The following is a 17,176-nucleotide window of genomic DNA, read 5'->3' on the forward strand; positions in this document are numbered from 1 at the left end:
TCTAATCCAATCATGAGAATAATAAGGTCATTCTCAGACTCTAATGGCTGAGGTATAAAAAGTGGTCTAGCCCCACAGTTTACAGGCTGTAGGACACTTAGCAAGACAAAGAGAAACCCACACATCCCTGCCCTGACCTGCGAATCAGCCACCCTTTATGTTCCTGTTGTAGCTTGCATTTGACTGGCTTTGTGGCTTTGGGCAACTTTGAATCTCTGCTGTTGTCTCATGAGGAGAGGTAATAGTTTCTACCAACAGTGAAATGTTTAGTGAGGTCCTCAATGGTGGGTGTTTCTAGTAAATGCCACTGCCACTTAGATTCTGCCTAGTGGGCAGTTATGTTTTTAGACACAATTTCTGGTGGATTCATATACAGAGAGTAAGCCAGTGGATCTGAAGTCATGATGATCTGAAGTGGATAGCTCATTCAAGAGTACTGGGCCCACCTTGTATATTTTTGGGAAAACAGGGAAGTGGAATGTTGGAGATATTCATAGATTTACCCATCTTCCCAATCAGTGCTCCATAGAAAGCTTAGAGTGCTTTCTATAACAGTATAGTCATAGAATAGAAACAGCACAATGGACATAGCTGTTAATTACAGAATTCGGGCTTCAGTGAATAAGTATAAGAAAGCTTGGCAGGTGAGAATACTGAGGACAGAAAGTAAAACTGTAGGGTACAGCTTTAAGCAGACTAGCCACTGTCCAGCTCGTCAACAGGTGCAGTGCCTAGGAGTTTGTGTTGGGAGAGCCTGGTTGTACAAAGGTAAATTGGGGAGGAAGGACATGAACATACCTGTAAGGTGATGGTACTAAAATCATTCACATAGGGGTCATTTCAGGTCAACTAGTGACTGCAGCTTCTCCCTCCCTTCAGTAGCCATTAGTTATTTTGAATTAAAAAACAATATATTCGGGGCCAGCATGATGACTTAAAGATACTTGCCAACAATCCTGACAGTCTGAGTTTGGTCCTGGGACCCAACCATATTAATACATAGAAAATGACTCCCAAAAGTTGTCTTTTGATCTTCACACACTCACCGTGGTATGCATGTGCTCCCAACACGTATGACAAATAAAGATCATTTTTAAAATAAAAACCAGTGTATTTGCTGAAAAATTTTGGTGACAAAGCAAAGTTTAAACAAAACCCAGCCTGAATTCTGACCCTGAGTTAACATACATTAGCATTTTGGTGCTCTTTTTGGCCTTTTATTTTGGTATGCAATTTTTTTAATTAATTTATTTATTTATTGTGTATACAGTATTCTGTCTGTGTGTATGCCTGCAAGCCAGAAGAGGGCAGCAGACCCCATTACAGATAGCTGTGAGCCACCATGTGGTTGCCGGGAATTGAACTCAGGACCTTTGGAAGAGCAGGCAATGCTCTTAACCGCTGAGCCATCTCTCCAGCCCCTTGGTATGCAATTTTTAAAGAAGATTTATTTTTACTTAAAATTGTGTGTTGGAGGAAGGTTGTACATGTGTGTGGTACCTAAGGAGGCCAGAGAGAGGGCATCAGGTCTCCTGGAGCACTTGCAGGTGTTTGTGAGCTGCTTGTGGGTGCTCCAGTCCTCTGCAAGAGCAGTACTTGCTCTTAACCATCTCTTCAGCCTGTTATGCATAGTTCTTCCAAACCTTAGTTGTTACATTATATACACAGTTCTGTGTATGCAGTGGAAGTGCCGAAGTGTAGCTGGGGGCAGAGATTGCCAGACTGGTAGTGCTCTAAGCAAATGGGGTGATGCCATGAAGAGCAGCTCTGGTACGCGTATGCTTGTGAAGGGTTGTGGCGTGGAATAGAATATTTGTTTAACTGTGCAAATATGTGTTGCATTTGTTTGTGGTTACAGAATAATTGTTTAACTATGTAAAGATGTGTTGCTGTTTTACTTTGCCTTCCTAAGGCACCTGACTGGTCTAATAAAAAGCTGAACTGCTGAACTGGGTGGTGGTGGTGCACACCTTTAATCCCAACACTTGGGAGGCAGAGGGAGGCGGATCTCTGTGAGTTCTAGGCCAGCCTGGTCTACAAGAGTTAGTTCCAGGACAGGCTCCAAAAGCTACAGAGAAACCCTGTCTTGAAAATTCAAAAAAAAAAAAAAAAAAAAAAAAAAGGCTGAACTGCTAGTAGCTAGATAGAGGAGAGGAGGGATAGGTGGGACTGGCTGGCAGAGAGAAAAGAGGAGCCAGCCAGCCAGTGGGGGGTGGGGGGGCACCCAGCAGCCAGTGAACAACCAGGGTCTAGTTAGGTAGCAGTCAGCCTGCCAACCAGACATGAAGAAAGCAGGAAAATAGGATGGACAGTATGTAGATCAGGTAAATGAGCCTCAGGACAGCACATAGATGTATAGAAATGGGTTGATGTTAAGTTAAAAAAAAAAGCTAGCTAGAAACAAGCCTAAGCTAAGGCCAAGCATTCACAATTAATAATGTCTCCATTGTTATGATTGGGTGCTGGCTGTCCAAGAAAGCATACTACAAGAATAACAGCATTTCTTTTTAGGTTTTTTTGTTTTATTTTATAATAGGGTTCCACTTTTAGCTTAGACTGGCCTAGAATTCATTATGCAGCCCAGGTTGGCCACAAACTAATGATCTCCTGTCTGCTCTTCAGTTGATGGGATTAAGATGTGCATCACAAGCCTGGTTCCAGTATGACTGGCATATAATTGGCCTACCTGTTGCCTCCATCAGCTATTAATTTATGTTGGAAACATTAAAAATTATCTGTATTCTGAGATAGTTAACTGTTGTCTGCCATTATTACACCCATGGTTACAACACCATGTATGTGTGTACTTTTCCAGAGCTGTAATTAAACTTTTGTCCCATGTTGGCTGTGCTGCTACCAAGTTATTTTTCTCTCCGGCTTGTCAGCCATCCTGTCCAGCTCTCCATTTTGCATCTGGAGACCAGGAACCCATAGAGGTCAACTTCAGCTTCTCCATGTGACAGCATGGTAATGTCTCCTTTCTGTGACCATTGTTTTTATCGGAATGATTTGTGTTTCCTATCTATAGATTGTCTCAGGAGTGAAACGCATAATAAATTACCCAGTATTCAAGGAATTCCTGCCAGATAGCAAATCCTATAGATCCTTTCCAGCTTACATCTGCCATATATTATGTAAGAGTCCAAGTGCACAGACCCAATCTGCAGATTTATGTTAAATGAACTGATTGCAGTGACCGTCACAGCAGAGACAGTATTCCATTCTTTCCATCCAAGGATTCCATTTGGTGATTTAGAGAAAACTAGAGTCTTTCAACCTTGCTGCTTTGTTCCAGTGTTAGCAGTTAGTGCCTTCAAGATTGTAGGCTTGCAAGTGGGGTAAAGGCCATGGCCATGTTAGCTTCAGGGCTTTGAGGGTCCAGAGTGGGAACAGAGTAAGGAATTCCATTTGTCTCACAAACCGTGTCACAAGGGTTATTTCCCTGATGTCATACTGATGACCAAGGATCACAAATCCTCCAGACTGTAAAGCATTCATGGTCATCTCTGTGTGTAGCAAGAGAGGAGGAAAAGCTGTTTACTAAGACACTGGCTTGCCAAAGTCAGCCTTCTGTTTTTCTCCAAACTTCAGTCTGCATATTTGTCTTCTGGTTCAATAATTCATTCTTTTTCCCTATATAATCCAATATTAAGGTAAATCCTTCTAATTTCAGTTTGAAGTCTAGATTATTTTTAATTTTTTTGTGTGTGTATGTGACAGGATCTCATATATTCCAGACTGACCTCAATCTCACTATGTAGCCTTGAATAGCCTTTTATTTTATTATATATGTGTATCAAAGTGAATGTCATGTGTGCATGGGTACCCACAGAGGCCAGAAGAGGGTGTTCATTGGAGCTGAAGTTACAGGTGGTTTTGAGCCTCCTCATGTAGGTGCTGGAAACAAATACAGGTCCTCATAAGAGCAGCAATTACTCCTAAGTCCTGAGCCGTTACTTCAGCCAAGAGAATGACCTCTAAATCCTAGTCCTCCTGCTTCTACCTCCCTTTTGCTCCCACCAAGCCCAGTTTATTCAGTCCTGTAGATGAGAAGCCAGAGCCTCATAAGGATGCTAGTCAGGCACTCTGCCCACTAAGGTATATCCCTAGTGTCATGCTCCTTTAACTTTAATTTTTAATTAGTTTGTATGTACAGGCACAGACATGCCATGCCACAGTGCAGAGAACAGAGGACATTTGCTGGAGTGGGTTCTTTCCTACTATTGTATGCGTTCGGGGATTGGATTCAGGTTATTATGATGCCTTGGTAGCAAGGGTCTTTTCGTTACCAGCTGATTCATCTTACTGGCATTGTTTGTTGGTTTGTTTGAGGCAGTGACTTGGTACATAGACTGGTCTACAACATTCAACTTTCCTGCCTTAACTTCTTTTACAGATTAACCACTTTTTCTTTTTTATCACCCAATCATCTAAAGTACTTTGTTATAAGAATGGAAAGCTGAGAAGCTGAAGAGAAGGCTCAGTGGTTAAGAGCACTGACTGCTCTTCCAAAGGACCTGGGTTCAGTTCCCAGCACCCACATAGCAGCTCACAACTGCCTGTAACTCCAGTTCGAGGATATCTGACACCTTCACACTTATGCACATAAAATAAAGCTAAATAAATTAAAAAAAAGAGAGAGAGAGAGAGAGTGAAAAGCTGACTGACAGCAACTGAGCTGACCCCAGGGTGAGGTTAGTCAGGTTTCTTCTGTGCTGGTTTCCGGCACCCTTCTAGGTGATCCTCCAAGTACCAGCAGAGGACCTGTGTGGTTTCTTGGCCCTTTGCCTGGTACTCAGGTCATGCTCCTTAAGGGCTTCTGCTGAGCCTCCTGTCCTCTTGTCTCTTTGTTTCTTAGGACCTGAGATGTCATCACCAGGTCTCTGTTGTCATTAGTGGTTCCGGTTCTATGCCAGGCAGTGTGGCACTTCTTTAACCTTCTTACTGGCACCTGGAATTGGGCAAAGCCCCAAGGGGCAGAGCAGCTGCAGTGTGATGTATCACCTCTGGGATTCTCCTTAAGAATTTCATCTCCTGGAGTCCTGTTCACCTTGGCAGCTCTCCAAAGTCTGCAGGGTTTTTTTTTCCCCCTGGTTTTTCTTGCTTTCTGAGGATTTCTGGTCTTAGGTTCTCAGCCATCCCTGAAGCAGCAGCTGCTTTCAGCAAGTCTTTAGACTCTGAGGACCACCTGGAGCAAGCCTCCACAAGAGAAACAGCTCAGAGCCACAGCAGGAACTGCTTGAACCACTTGAGTAGAAAGGAAGCTGCTAGGTAGTCACTCTGTTTAAAGAAAAAAAAAAATCTTTTTTTTTTTTTTTTTTTTTTTTTTGGTTTTTCAAGACAGGGTTTCTCTATGTAGCCCTGACTGTTCTGAAACTCACTCTGTAGTCCATGCTGACCTCAAACTCAGAGATCCACCTGCTTCTGCCTCCCGAGTGCTGGGATTAAAGGCCTGTGCCACCACATTCAGCTAAATCAGTTTTAAAGTGGGTGCTGGAATCTAAACTTGGGTCCTCATGCTTGTGCAGCAAGCAGTCTTACCCACTGAGCCATCTTTCTAGCTCTAGTTTTTATTCACATATAAACTTAATTCATTGAATTTTTAATGAGAGAAGTGTGTCCTTATCCTCATTTTATGATTGAGGAAACATTCAGAATGGTTACTTTGCTCAGAGTCACTTGGCAACTTAGTACTTAACAGGGTTCTCTTCCAGAATTGACAATTTGAACCACTGGGACATTTACCTCGCAGTTTAAAGAGAATAATGTTAATTATTAATTCATTTTAAAAAGATAACGAAACCCAGAGACTGCTGGTAGACCAGATACAACAATGGTGTACAATTTGAAGCTTCTGAGCTGAACATGGGCTTAAGTACTTATGAAATTTTATGTTGGGGTCTAGTTTGACATTATGCCCATTTTGCCCAACTGCTTACCCTAGCACTAATGCCAAGTCTTTGTAGGGTAAACAAAACCATGATAGCCAGCCCAAGCCCAGTGTGATGGCTTGTAACTGTAGTCCTAGTACTTACTCAAGCAGATGGATTGCTGTGCAGATTTTTGGGAATTAAACTCAGGTCCTTTGGAAGAGCAGTGATCCTAATCACTGAGCCATCTCTCCAGTCCCAAGGTTTATTTATTTAGTTCACAGGGTTTTTTTTTTTTTTTTTTTTTTTTTTTTTTTTTTTTTTTTTTTTTTGGGGTTTTGGTGATGGTGCTTGGGTTTGAACCCAGGGCCTCTGCTATGGTAAGCACTCTGCTATGATCTCCTCAGCCTGACTGAGTGCTCTGCCACATCTCCTCAGTCTCCTGTTTGCTGTCTCTGGCAGCAGCATTATGCCTATGATATGAGCCATGGGAAACCTGACTCTGGGACTCAGGAGCCCAGTCTACCAAAGAAATGCTTGGTTGACCAGAAACAAGGGTACTATTTAGCCAACATTCAGCTTGTCATCAAGACCTGGAGGTATTAGACTAGCAGGACAGATGAAGGTTAATATTTAGTTTTATATGAGGACTAGCAGTTTCAAAAAAGGTCTGTTTAGTTTTTTAAAATGTGGAAAAGAAAGTTAGAGGTAGGAGAGTATTTTTTAAATTAATATTTATTTATTTATTCATTCATTCATTTATTTATTTATGCATATCAATTCCAGTTCCCCTTTCCTCCTCCTGCTTCCCCACATCACCCCCCATCAGCTTCTCAGAGGTAAGGCCTCCCATGGGAAGTCAACTAAGACTGCCTTGTTGAGGCAGAACCAAGGCTCTCCCCACCCTGTGTGCCCCTACCCCATGCCTAGACTGAGCAAGGTATCTCTCCATAGAGAAGGGGTTCTACAAAGTCAGTTCATACAGTAGCATTTAGATTTGGTCCCACTGCCAGTAGCCCAATATACTGTCCAAACCACACCATTATCACCAGCGTTTTGCGGGGTCAGTCCTATGCCGGTTCCCCGGTTGTCAGTCAAGAGTCAGTGATCTCCCACTAGCTTGGGTCAGCTGATTTCTGTGGGTTTCCCCATCATGGTCTTTACCCCTTTGTTCATATTATTGCTTCTCACTCACTTTGATTGTACTCCAGGAGCTTGGTCTAGTGGTTAGTTGTGGATTGAAAGAGAGTATTTTTAAAAATGAAGCTGGGTTAAGCCATACATCTTTAATTCCAGCACTGCAGAGGCAGGCAGTTCTCTAAATTTGAGGCTAGCCTGGTCTACATAGTTCTAGGATAGCTGAGACTGCATAGTGAGACCCTGTCTCCCCCCCCCATACATACAAATGGAGCTGAACTTAGGGTACTGTCCAAGAGACCATTCTGGTCATTTCCCATAATCCACTTAATTATCCCAGCAGTCCTGAACAGGCAGCTATAGAAAGGGACAAGGAAGATGAGGTATCCTTTGTTCTATTGTTGTCACTACCTTTACCTTGTTTTTTGTGCGGGAGGCATGAAATGAGATTAGTCTGTCCAGAAGGCTGTAGGGACTCTGTTTTGGGCTTCCAGAACTCTTTTTGCAACCAGCGTCACAGCACTGACAGTGCTCACAGTGAAGTGGACAGGTAGGTAGGTGGTCAGGGCTCTCCAAGTCTTAGCAGGCTCTTGGCCAGATAAAGCTGGCTCTTGACCTGTTTCTGTAAAATAGGGATTATTATAGTAAAGCCTCTTTTAGCAAAGATTCTGAAGTTTTAAGTTTCTTCTTTAATAAGGTGTGTGTAGAGCCCTGCTGCACCCCAAGCTGGCTCCTGGGCTTGGTGATGCTGTGTGTCATTGAGCATGGGCCAGTTGGCTTCTTAAATCTCTTAGCTTGTTATAAGGCTTGGTCTTCAGACAGCTCCCATGCTTTAGGGTATACCCACTTAAGCTGTGGTGAGTACTTGTTTTATAGCCACAGTTGGATAGTTACTGTGCACTTGGGATAGTAGAGGAACACAGGGATGGGCCTCCACTTTTTGCCAGCTGGACTGTTTTATGTCCTCTGGTCTGTGACATTGCTTCTCTGTTCTGAGCTATGGCTTGTTTTTTCTGCTTTCTTGCTTAACCTATGCTGGCTCTGGGGGCAGTCATTACTAAGCTGACCTCCATCTCTTCCTTTTTGTGGTTTTGGAATTGAACCCAGAGCTTTATACATAAGAAATAGGTACTTTGCCACTGAGCTACACTCCCAGTTCTGGCTTTTATCTTTAAGTTAGTCCATGATCCTGGGTGTGTTAGAAAAGGTGAAATAGATTGACAAGACTATCTGGAGCTGAACCATTTGCCCTCTGTTTTGGGGCAAGGTTAGCACAGTCCTCAGTCAATAGCCTGACTTTATCTCCACTTATATTGCTGCTCCCAGCATCAGTTATTAGGCCAAAATGCAGGCACATTTTCATCCCTACACAGAGCATTGGTGTCCTGCTGGGAACATCATTTTCTTGAGTGTGTTTGTTCTAACTGCAAATTAACAAGACACTTCCGGAGAGCCTGTTTAGAGGGGTAGGATGTTGTAATTGAAACACAAGCACAAATTACTGTTTTTGTTGAGACAGAGTTCTACTGTATAACCCAGGCTGGTCTTTAGCTTTCAGTTCTCCTGCATCAGCCCTTGAATGCTGGGATTAAGACGTGCTGTCACATCGGATTCTATATACTCTCTAAGGCCTTGTCTTGCTCTTCAGTAGACAGAGCCATTCTATGGGAGGACTCCAGAAGCTACAGCATAGTAAACATTGACTCTTAAAGATTCTATCAGGGCTTGTATGCTTTTGAATTCAGGAATGATTTTTGGGGTAGCCCCAGGATACAACCCCCTACTCTAAAAAATAAGGTTACCCAATCTTTAGTGATCTTCCATACCATAGAGTGAAGCCCACAGCTGCAAACTCCTGACCATAAGCTAAGATGCTCAGCTGGTCCTGGCGATTCTGAATGTTGGGGTTCAGCTGGCCTTCTTGCCTGTCTGCCTGCCTCCTTCCTTCTGTGTGGGTATTTTGTGTGCATGTATGTCTGTACATGTGTGTATATGATACCCAAAGATCAGAAGAGGTTGTTGGATCCCTTTTAGCTGGAGTTACAGATGGTTGTTAGCCTCCTTGTGGGTGCTGGCAACCAACCCCAGACCTCTGGAATAGTAGCAAATATTCTGAACTGCTGACACATCTCTCCAGACCTGACCCACTTTGACTAACTTTAAAGATGAGTCAGGAGGGAAAGACAAGGCAAGAGAAGAAACTAAACATTAAGTAACCTGTGTGTATGCATGCATGTATGTATATGTGCTTGAATATGTATCAAGGTCAAAGGTCAGCTTCGGTTCCTCAGTCACCATCCACCTTGTTTTATTTATTTATTATTTTTATTTTTGGTTTTTCAAGACAAGGTTTCTCTGTAGCTTTGGAGCCTGTCCTGGAACTAGCTCTTGGGGTCTCTCCCTGGCCTGGAGCTTCCCAAGTAGGCTCAGTTGACTGCCTGTTGAGCCAGGGGTCTGCTGTCTCTGCCTCCCCAGCTCTAGATTATAGGTGCACACAGCTTTTTAATGTGGGTACTGGGCACTGAAGTCATAGTTTTCATGCTTCCCTAACCTCTTAGCCCTTTGTCTTCTATTATCTTAATTTCTGGAGAGTTTTTACAGTACTTAGTAATTTATTTATACGAGTATGTGTGGTGTGTGTATGTGTGTGTGTGCCATGATGTACTTGTGGAAGTCAGAGGACAACTTGCAGAAATTGATTCTCTCCTACTGTATGGATTCTGGGACTCAAACTCAGGTTCTTAGACTTGGTGGCGAGTTCCTTTACCTACTGAGTCGTCTTGCCGGCCTCTTTGGTGTTTTGATACAGAGTTTCATGTAGCCCAGGCTGGCCTTGAGGCTCACCACTAACTCCTGATCTTCCTGTGTCAGCCTGCCATGTAATGAGATTATCAGCATGAACTACCACACTTAGTTTACCATTTGGGGTTTTAATCTTCAGACAGCAAAAGAAACTAAACAAAGCAAGATAGGTTTGCTTGGTTAGCTTGCATGCTTAGCCCTGGTGCACTGATCCACAGAGGCTTCTGACAAAGACTGAGCTGCAAATCCAGAATCCCAAGAGGCCCTGAGCACCCAGAGAGATTGTTGTCAGGCAAGATGGGGATGCTAATTGGCCTCCTAGAGAGCAGGGCTGCTTCTGAGCTCCATCCCTTGGTAAACGTACTCCCTCTGGCAGTCTTGTTAATATTTAAAAATAAAGTGCCAAATCTATTACAGCCACTGTAATTTAATTTTTGCTGCAGTTCAGAGCTATATGGTTACCAGCATGGCATCAGTGTGGGCTGAGTTTTAACTGCTAACCTATTTACTTATATGTTTATTTTTAATAGTTATATGGGATGCCTTGGATAAGAGCAACAGTAATATTAACTTGAGAATAAGTAATTTGTGTTTAGGTATACCTCCAAATGTGACTTTGGTTTTCTTTCCTCCCAGTCCCTGTCTTTTTTCCCCAGAGTGCATGCTCTGCTGTGGTGAACTGTTGTTTTCTGAAATTTTTGTTTGGGGTCTTTCAGTCCAAGATACATAGAAGGGGCATTGTGTGGGGTCATGGTTGGCCCTACAGAACTGCTCAAAAGACTGTTTTGACAGGTATTAGAGTGGCAAGAATGAAAATGTCCAAGTCACACCCCTGCCCCCACACCTCTACCCCTGCCAGGTCTGTGTGTGGTATGTGTATTGTGAGACAAGGTCTCAAGGGCTGGGCTTAAAAATCTTGCTGCAAGCCGGGCGGTGGTGGCACATGCCTTTAATCCCAGCACTCGGGAGGCAGAGGCAGGCGAATCTCTGAGTTCGAGGCCAGCCTGGTCTACAAGAGCTAGTTCCAGGACAGACTCTAGAAACTACAGGGAAACCCTGTCTCGAAAAAACCAAACCAAAAAAAAAAAAAACAAAAAAACAAAACAAAAACAATCTTGCTGCAAAGCTAAGGATGGTCTTGAGCCCTCAGTCTTCCTGCCTTCACTTGCTGAATTCCAAACTTGCAGGTGTGCACCACGGTACCTACAGGCTTTGTGCTTTCTTTTCTAACTCATGCCAAATACTAAAAATTTGGTCCTAGGATTAATTTTACTTTTAATCGTGTATATATGTGTATGTATGCCACGCGTGTGTGGGTGCCCTTGAAGGCCAGAGGTGTCAGATTCTCTGGAGCTAGAGTTATAGTTATTTGAAAGTCACCTGAAGTGCTTGCTGGGAATTGAGCTCATGTCCTTCTGGAAGACTAATACATACTCTGAACCCCTGAACCATCTCTCTAGCCCAATAAATGATATTCTTGATCCTGTAAACCAACTAATGGCTTGGGGGGACTCCAGATCGCTACCAGGTGCTTTAACTTCATACATAGTATCCTTGAATTATGATCCTTGATTCATTTATAGGATTCTTAGTTTTAATATATTTTGACTTAGGTTTAGTTGGCAATTTAGATATATCCAAAACCAAACTTGACACAGACTTTTACTATGCAGCCCTGGCTGGCCTAGAATTCACAGAGATCCACATGGCTCTGCCTCCCAAGTGCTGGGATTAAAAGCACCACTATACCCAGCTACTCTCAGCTTTGTTAGTCATTCATTCTTCTGTGAGAGACCAATTGGCTCCTGCTTTTGTGGACTTGGTTCATCAGAACTGGCTCTACTAACCATACATCACAAGGCCAAAGGGGAAAGTTAATGGCGGAACATTCTGGGTCAAGTATAGAACAACAACACAGCAGAGGGAGAAGAGGATGAGCCATCTTCTTGTCTGCATTCACTACAGGCAGGGTGTAGCTGCAGCCTGGTGCCTGGACTGGCCTGAGGCCTCCACCCTTAGGCTGCTCTGGAAAACCTTGCTTTACTTGCTGTATATGCCTCGGGGTGGGCAGTTTCTAGTGCTTTCTCTAGATCTTTGACTATTTTGATGAAAGATTGGCTATTACCGCAAATGTTTGGCAAGTTGGGTGTTAATGTGAACTAGAATGATGCCTTTGTAGAAACTGAAAATCACAAAGAATGGAAACCCTATTAATCTGCTAGGATCCTCCAGGCTAACAGTAATGTGAGTACAGTTTCACCCTCACTAGACACAAAGAGAGATGGCCTTCCAAAAGAGACTGCATCTAAGATGTTTGGAATCTTGGTGGGAGGCTGAGGTGGAAGGATGCAAGTTCAAGGCCGGCCTGAGTTTCTGTGTAATGTATTATCTAAGAAAAAGAAGACCTTTGATTTGGACTGTATGCCAGAAAGCAGAAAATTGGTGAAGTTTGACACAGCACCCCTTTATCATACAGCAACTTTCTCATAGGGTTGGGGGAAATGGTTTATTGCAACAAAGAAAATAAAGTTTTGTTTTGTCTTTTGAGACAGGATCTCATGTAGTCCAGGCTAGCCTGAAACTTGGTGTGTAGCCTTGACTTTCTGGTCCTCCCATCTAATCATTCCAAGTGCCAAGGTTATAGTTGTGCTCAAGCCACCACACAAAGCCAGAGGAAGATTCTTACCCCAGTCAATGTCTGCCATTTGTGTGGTATAAATGCAGCTCTCAGGAGAGGAGTGCTGGAGCCTTTGTCGGTACCTCAGTTCTTGGTTTCTTTATGTAGTTCTTGTTCTGGGAATCTCTTCTGGGCTTCAAGATAAGGAATGTTTGAGAATGTGGCATCCCTTGCTGGCCTTTGTAAAGCAGAGGTCATTCAAGTACAGCAGCCACAAGTGACCATAGCAGTGTTCTGTGTGCCAGCCTGCATGCAACTCACATAGGACAAGGTACCTCTTCATTAAGCAGACATGGCCATGCGTAGTAGGTGTGTCAACTGGAAAGACCAGAGATAGGAGTAGACAGTACCAGTCCTGCAATGGAGGGGCATTGGGAAAGTTAAGAACTCATGAGCAAGTAGTGTCAGCTGCAGTGGAACCTGATACCGTAGGATAGACCAAGGCCACAGTTGGAGAGAGGGAATCATGACAAGGGACCAGAGAGACAGAGCCTGCAGGTGGCTGAATCTCTCACAGCATCTTTTCTCCCGCATTACCCAGTCCAGCATATAGTGGGTGCTAGAAAACATATGTGTGATACAGACAGTCTCCGAAGGCTTATGTGTTGTTGTTTCTTCTGGTCTAGGGTTCCTTTGGGCATGTGGTGTAAGATTTGGGCATCTTTGCTGAACACTCTGTGGGGTATGTACCTGGTATAGGTACTTGTAAGGATTGGTCAGTGTCATACTGTTCAGAATTAAGAATTCTTAGTTGCAATTAGAATTTATATTCCTGCCTATATAAATATGCAATAAACTTGCATTCTTATAAACAAAGACAGTGAGAGTGGAAGCTGTGGCTTACCTGCCTGTTGTGAGCTGCCCAATGAACTTTGTTTAAATATGTATTCATATCTGATCATGGGCCATTTAATAATCAAGATTTTAAAAAGACTGGCAGGTTTCTAGGTTTGCTTTCAAGACACTGCATGGCTGTTGATTTTTACCACTTTTTTAAAAAAGATTTAATTATTTATTATGTATACAGTATTCTCAGTGTTCTGCCTGCATGTGTGCCTGCATGCCAGAAGAGGGCACCAGATCTCATTACAGATGGTTGTGAGCCACCATGCAGTTGCCGGGAATTGAACTCAGGACCTTTGAAAGAGCAGGCAGTGCTCTTAACCACTGAGCCATCTCTCCAGCCCCACTTTTTAAAAAAATACTTAGAAATAAGTTGACACAACCTGTGATGGACTGAATGACTTTTGTGCTAGAGATGGGAAGGCCTTTGAGAGCAAGGCAGTTTCTTCCCGGAGTCAGCCTGAAATGAAAGCTTTTGCTCTTTGTCCTTTGTATGAGTCCACTTCCAGTTTCCTTAAACACTTTCTGCTGCTCCAAAGCATTTAAAAGGATGTGAAAATGTGTGTGTGTGCAAATTTTGCAGCCAAAAATTCTTCCTGCGTTTTAGAGAAAAGAAATGCAGCTCTTTTTTTAGATTTGTATGTAAATGTCCATGCGTATTTTAGAATTTTCTTCCTTTTCTTTTTTTTCTGAGACAGGGTCTCACTATGTTTTTGGCTGTCCTGGAACTTGCTCTGTAGATCCTCCTGAGTGCCGGGATTGAATGCATGTGTACATGTATGTGCAGACGTGTGTATGTGTGTCAGATGACACCAAGTGTCCCCATCTGTCACTTTCTTCCTATGCCTTTGAAGCAGGTTTTTTCCAGGGACCTAGGGCTGGAGTTTCCTCAGCTAGCCTCAAAGCCAGCAAGCTCCAGGGATCCCTCTGTCTCCGCCCTTAGAGCTGGAATGCCAGGTTCATTACATGGGTGCTGGGATCTAAATTCTGGCTCATGATTGTTCAGTAAGCGTTCACCTTTTTAAGATAATTTGTTTATTTTTATTTTTATGTGCATTAGTGTTTTGCCTGTATACATGCCTGTGTGAGGGTGTTAGATCTTAGAGTTACAGATAGTTGTGAGCTGCCATGTGGGTGCTGGGAATTGAACCCAGTCAGTGCTCTTAACTGCCAAGCCATCTTCTAAGTCCCCTTAGTACACGTTCTTAATTGCTGAGCCATCTTTTTAGCTTAATAGCTTTTTTTTATTTTTTAAAGAAAATTTGTGTGTTGCTGTGTGCTATAACCCACTGTCTCCCAGCATATGCAGTGAGTAGATTTGAAATGTATAAGTCAGTGACTCTCATTCCAGCATCAACTTTTTAAAACCTTATAAATGGTGTGTTGTATTGGTGCTCAGCACTGAAATCTGGGAATCAGTTGTGCGTGTGACCCTGACAGTAAAAAGATCACATCAAAGAAAGAAATGAGGGTGGCTTTGGGCACTTTGGGAGACCTGGACTCCAGAGTCCAAGCCCTGTTGTAAAATCTGACTTTACAGGGTCAGATGACTTAGGCAGACCTCTGTTCCTGCTTCTGTGACTCAGAGGCAACAACCTGCATGTCAATGACCTCAGTGGTCATACACACAGACATTAGGAAACACACTAGTGCAGCAGGATGCAGGAAGCATGTTAACTCCATAGGAAGCCATAACAGATGCAGAGTTAGTGGCTTCATTCTTCATGGAGAACCTTCCTGAAAGCTGGAACTCTGATCTCTAGTGGTTTAGGGTGGGGTTCAGCTATTCATAAACTTAGCAGATGTTGATCGTGCGGCTTCACAGGTATTTCAACACACTGGGAGTCACCAGTCCTTCTGTCACAAGTGCTTTGAATCTCCATTTTCACCTCTGTGGTAGAGACATCACCCCTGGTGCCCTCTACAGTATAGGTCTTGGAGGTCAAACTCAGGTTGTCAGGTTTGGTTTTTACCCATTTCCCCGACTCATAAACCAAGACTGAGTTTTGCTGCTGTGCAGACCAGGCTGGCCTTGAACAGGGAACTGTCTTCCTGCTTCTGCTTCCCACATGCAGGCATTATAGGCCTGTGTTGCTGCAGTTTATGTACAATAGAGGCAGAATCTCGCTTTATTGCCAATGGTGGCTCAAAACTCACTGTGTAGACCAGGCTGGCTTCTTCCTGCCTCAGCTTTCCAAGTAAAACTTACTGGATCAAGTCCCTAGGCTTGGCTTTGGAACATTCGTGTTTGGATGGGGGGATTTCCTTGTTTTCAGCATTTCCTATGGTCTCTCTTGACATCCAGTGTAGCAAGGAGCTCGGCGGGCAGGCTCCCGGCTGCCGGCTAGCTTATGCCCCAAAATAATTACATGGAAACTGTATTCTTTTAAACACTGCCTGGCCCATTATTTTCAGCCTCTTACTCACATCTTGATTAACCCATATCTAATAATCTGTGTAGCACCACGAAGTGGTACCTTACCGTTTAGTTTCTAGCATACGTCCATCTTGGGCTGGAGCTTCATCGCATCTGTCTCAGAGGAGAGGCACGGCAGTCTGCCTCAGAGAGGAGAGCCGTAGCATCTGACTGAGCCATCTACCTCACTTCCTTCTTCCTGTTCTGTCTACTCCGCCCACCTAAGGACTGGCCAATCAAATGGGCCAGGCAGTTTCTTTATTAGCCAATGGGAGGCCTCCATCAGTCCAGTTCTGCATCCTTTCTTCACTGTCCTGTCTTTCAGAGTGGGATCCTAGCACAGAAACCCCTATGATCATGCTCCTTCTCCAACTCCCTGCTGTGTTCTGCTCTGCTTCCTAGCCACTCTAGCTTTCTAGGCACACATGAGTACAAAGGTCTCCAGCACTTCGGCGCATTTGCCCTTGAGCCCTCTTCCTTGTGGGTTCATTGCATCACATTATTTTACTTCTAATCTGGTAGTGTTGTGGGGGATTTTTCTGTGTCATAGTCTTACTAGTGTATGTTCAAGAGAAAGCTGCAGGTTGAACCCAGGAGGAGAGAAGAGATGCCAGCTCTGTGCCTGGAGGCATTCCAGGGAAGCTGTGGCTACAAGGAAAGCTTATTTATCTTATCTTTGTCATGGTTATAAGAGATTTCTCAATCTAGACATGGGGCTGGGTAATAATTACAGGCTGATTTGTGCTAAGTGTTGCTCTAGCAGCCCGCACACTGGGGTAGCATTTCTGAGCTGGTGCCTGTAGGGGCCTGCTGCTTCTCAGAAGAGAAGTCTAAAATCTGTGCAGAGGCACTTGCTGACACCTGGAGTACTTCTCAACTGGATGCTAAGATAAAATTGGCTTTTCACTGCAGTTCAGCCAGTGTTGATCCCATGGTGCTGGAAAGTACTGCTTGTCAATACAATGTTCCAGAACGCCTGGGCTTTAATACGTAAGGTTTTTGGGTTTTTTTTTGTTGTTGTTGTTTTTGTTTTTTGACTTCACTAACCACATTACCATGGACCAATGCCCTGGAGGTAATTTGAAACAAAAAGTGTTAATACTCATGGAAAAATGGTCAAGATGGCATCTACCTTACAAAGATGCAATTCTTTATGAATGAGTGTTGAGACTGGAAGTCATGTGTCTGCTCGGACACTAGCTAGGTTTAGTAATGTGTGGCTAGGTTTAGTAACGACTTTCTAGAGACGTTCATACATTCCTATATACAGTTCTTCTCTGTGACCCTTGGTTACTTGCACATGAAACAGAAGGGTGGGAGGGACACTTGTAAGGTCCTACAGAGTCTGCTACGTGTACACGTAACAGAAGGGCACTTAGCAATAAGATTAAGGTATTTTGCCTCCAGCAAGCTTAGTAAGTGACTGCTGTT

At 43.6% G+C, this 17,176-nt stretch overlaps 1 protein-coding gene and 1 long non-coding RNA gene across 5 annotated transcripts in view; one reads left to right on the top strand and one right to left on the bottom strand.

Moving 5' to 3' along the window:
* B4galt5 (beta-1,4-galactosyltransferase 5) overlaps positions 1 to 17,176 on the top strand; it is a 52,614-nt gene that overhangs the window by 19,985 nt on the left and 15,453 nt on the right. Inside the window, exon 1 of one of the 4 annotated variants that reach the window (XM_038332112.2) lies at positions 2,886 to 2,967. The exons of the other annotated variants lie outside the window; for them this stretch is intronic. The gene's annotated coding sequence lies outside the window, so the exon portion shown is untranslated. Of the gene's footprint in view, positions 1 to 2,885; positions 2,968 to 17,176 lie in introns of those variants that run through there. 4 annotated transcript variants of the gene reach the window in all.
* LOC119815816 lies at positions 6,946 to 15,872 on the bottom strand. Its single transcript, XR_005285581.1, has 3 exons — positions 15,812 to 15,872; positions 12,496 to 12,841; positions 6,946 to 7,629 (listed from the first exon to the last, which is right to left on the bottom strand). It is a non-coding gene; the product is annotated as an uncharacterized LOC119815816 (long non-coding RNA).

This window comes from Arvicola amphibius, chromosome 5 (assembly GCF_903992535.2).
Source record: "Arvicola amphibius chromosome 5, mArvAmp1.2, whole genome shotgun sequence".
Lineage (NCBI taxonomy): Eukaryota > Metazoa > Chordata > Mammalia > Rodentia > Cricetidae > Arvicola > Arvicola amphibius.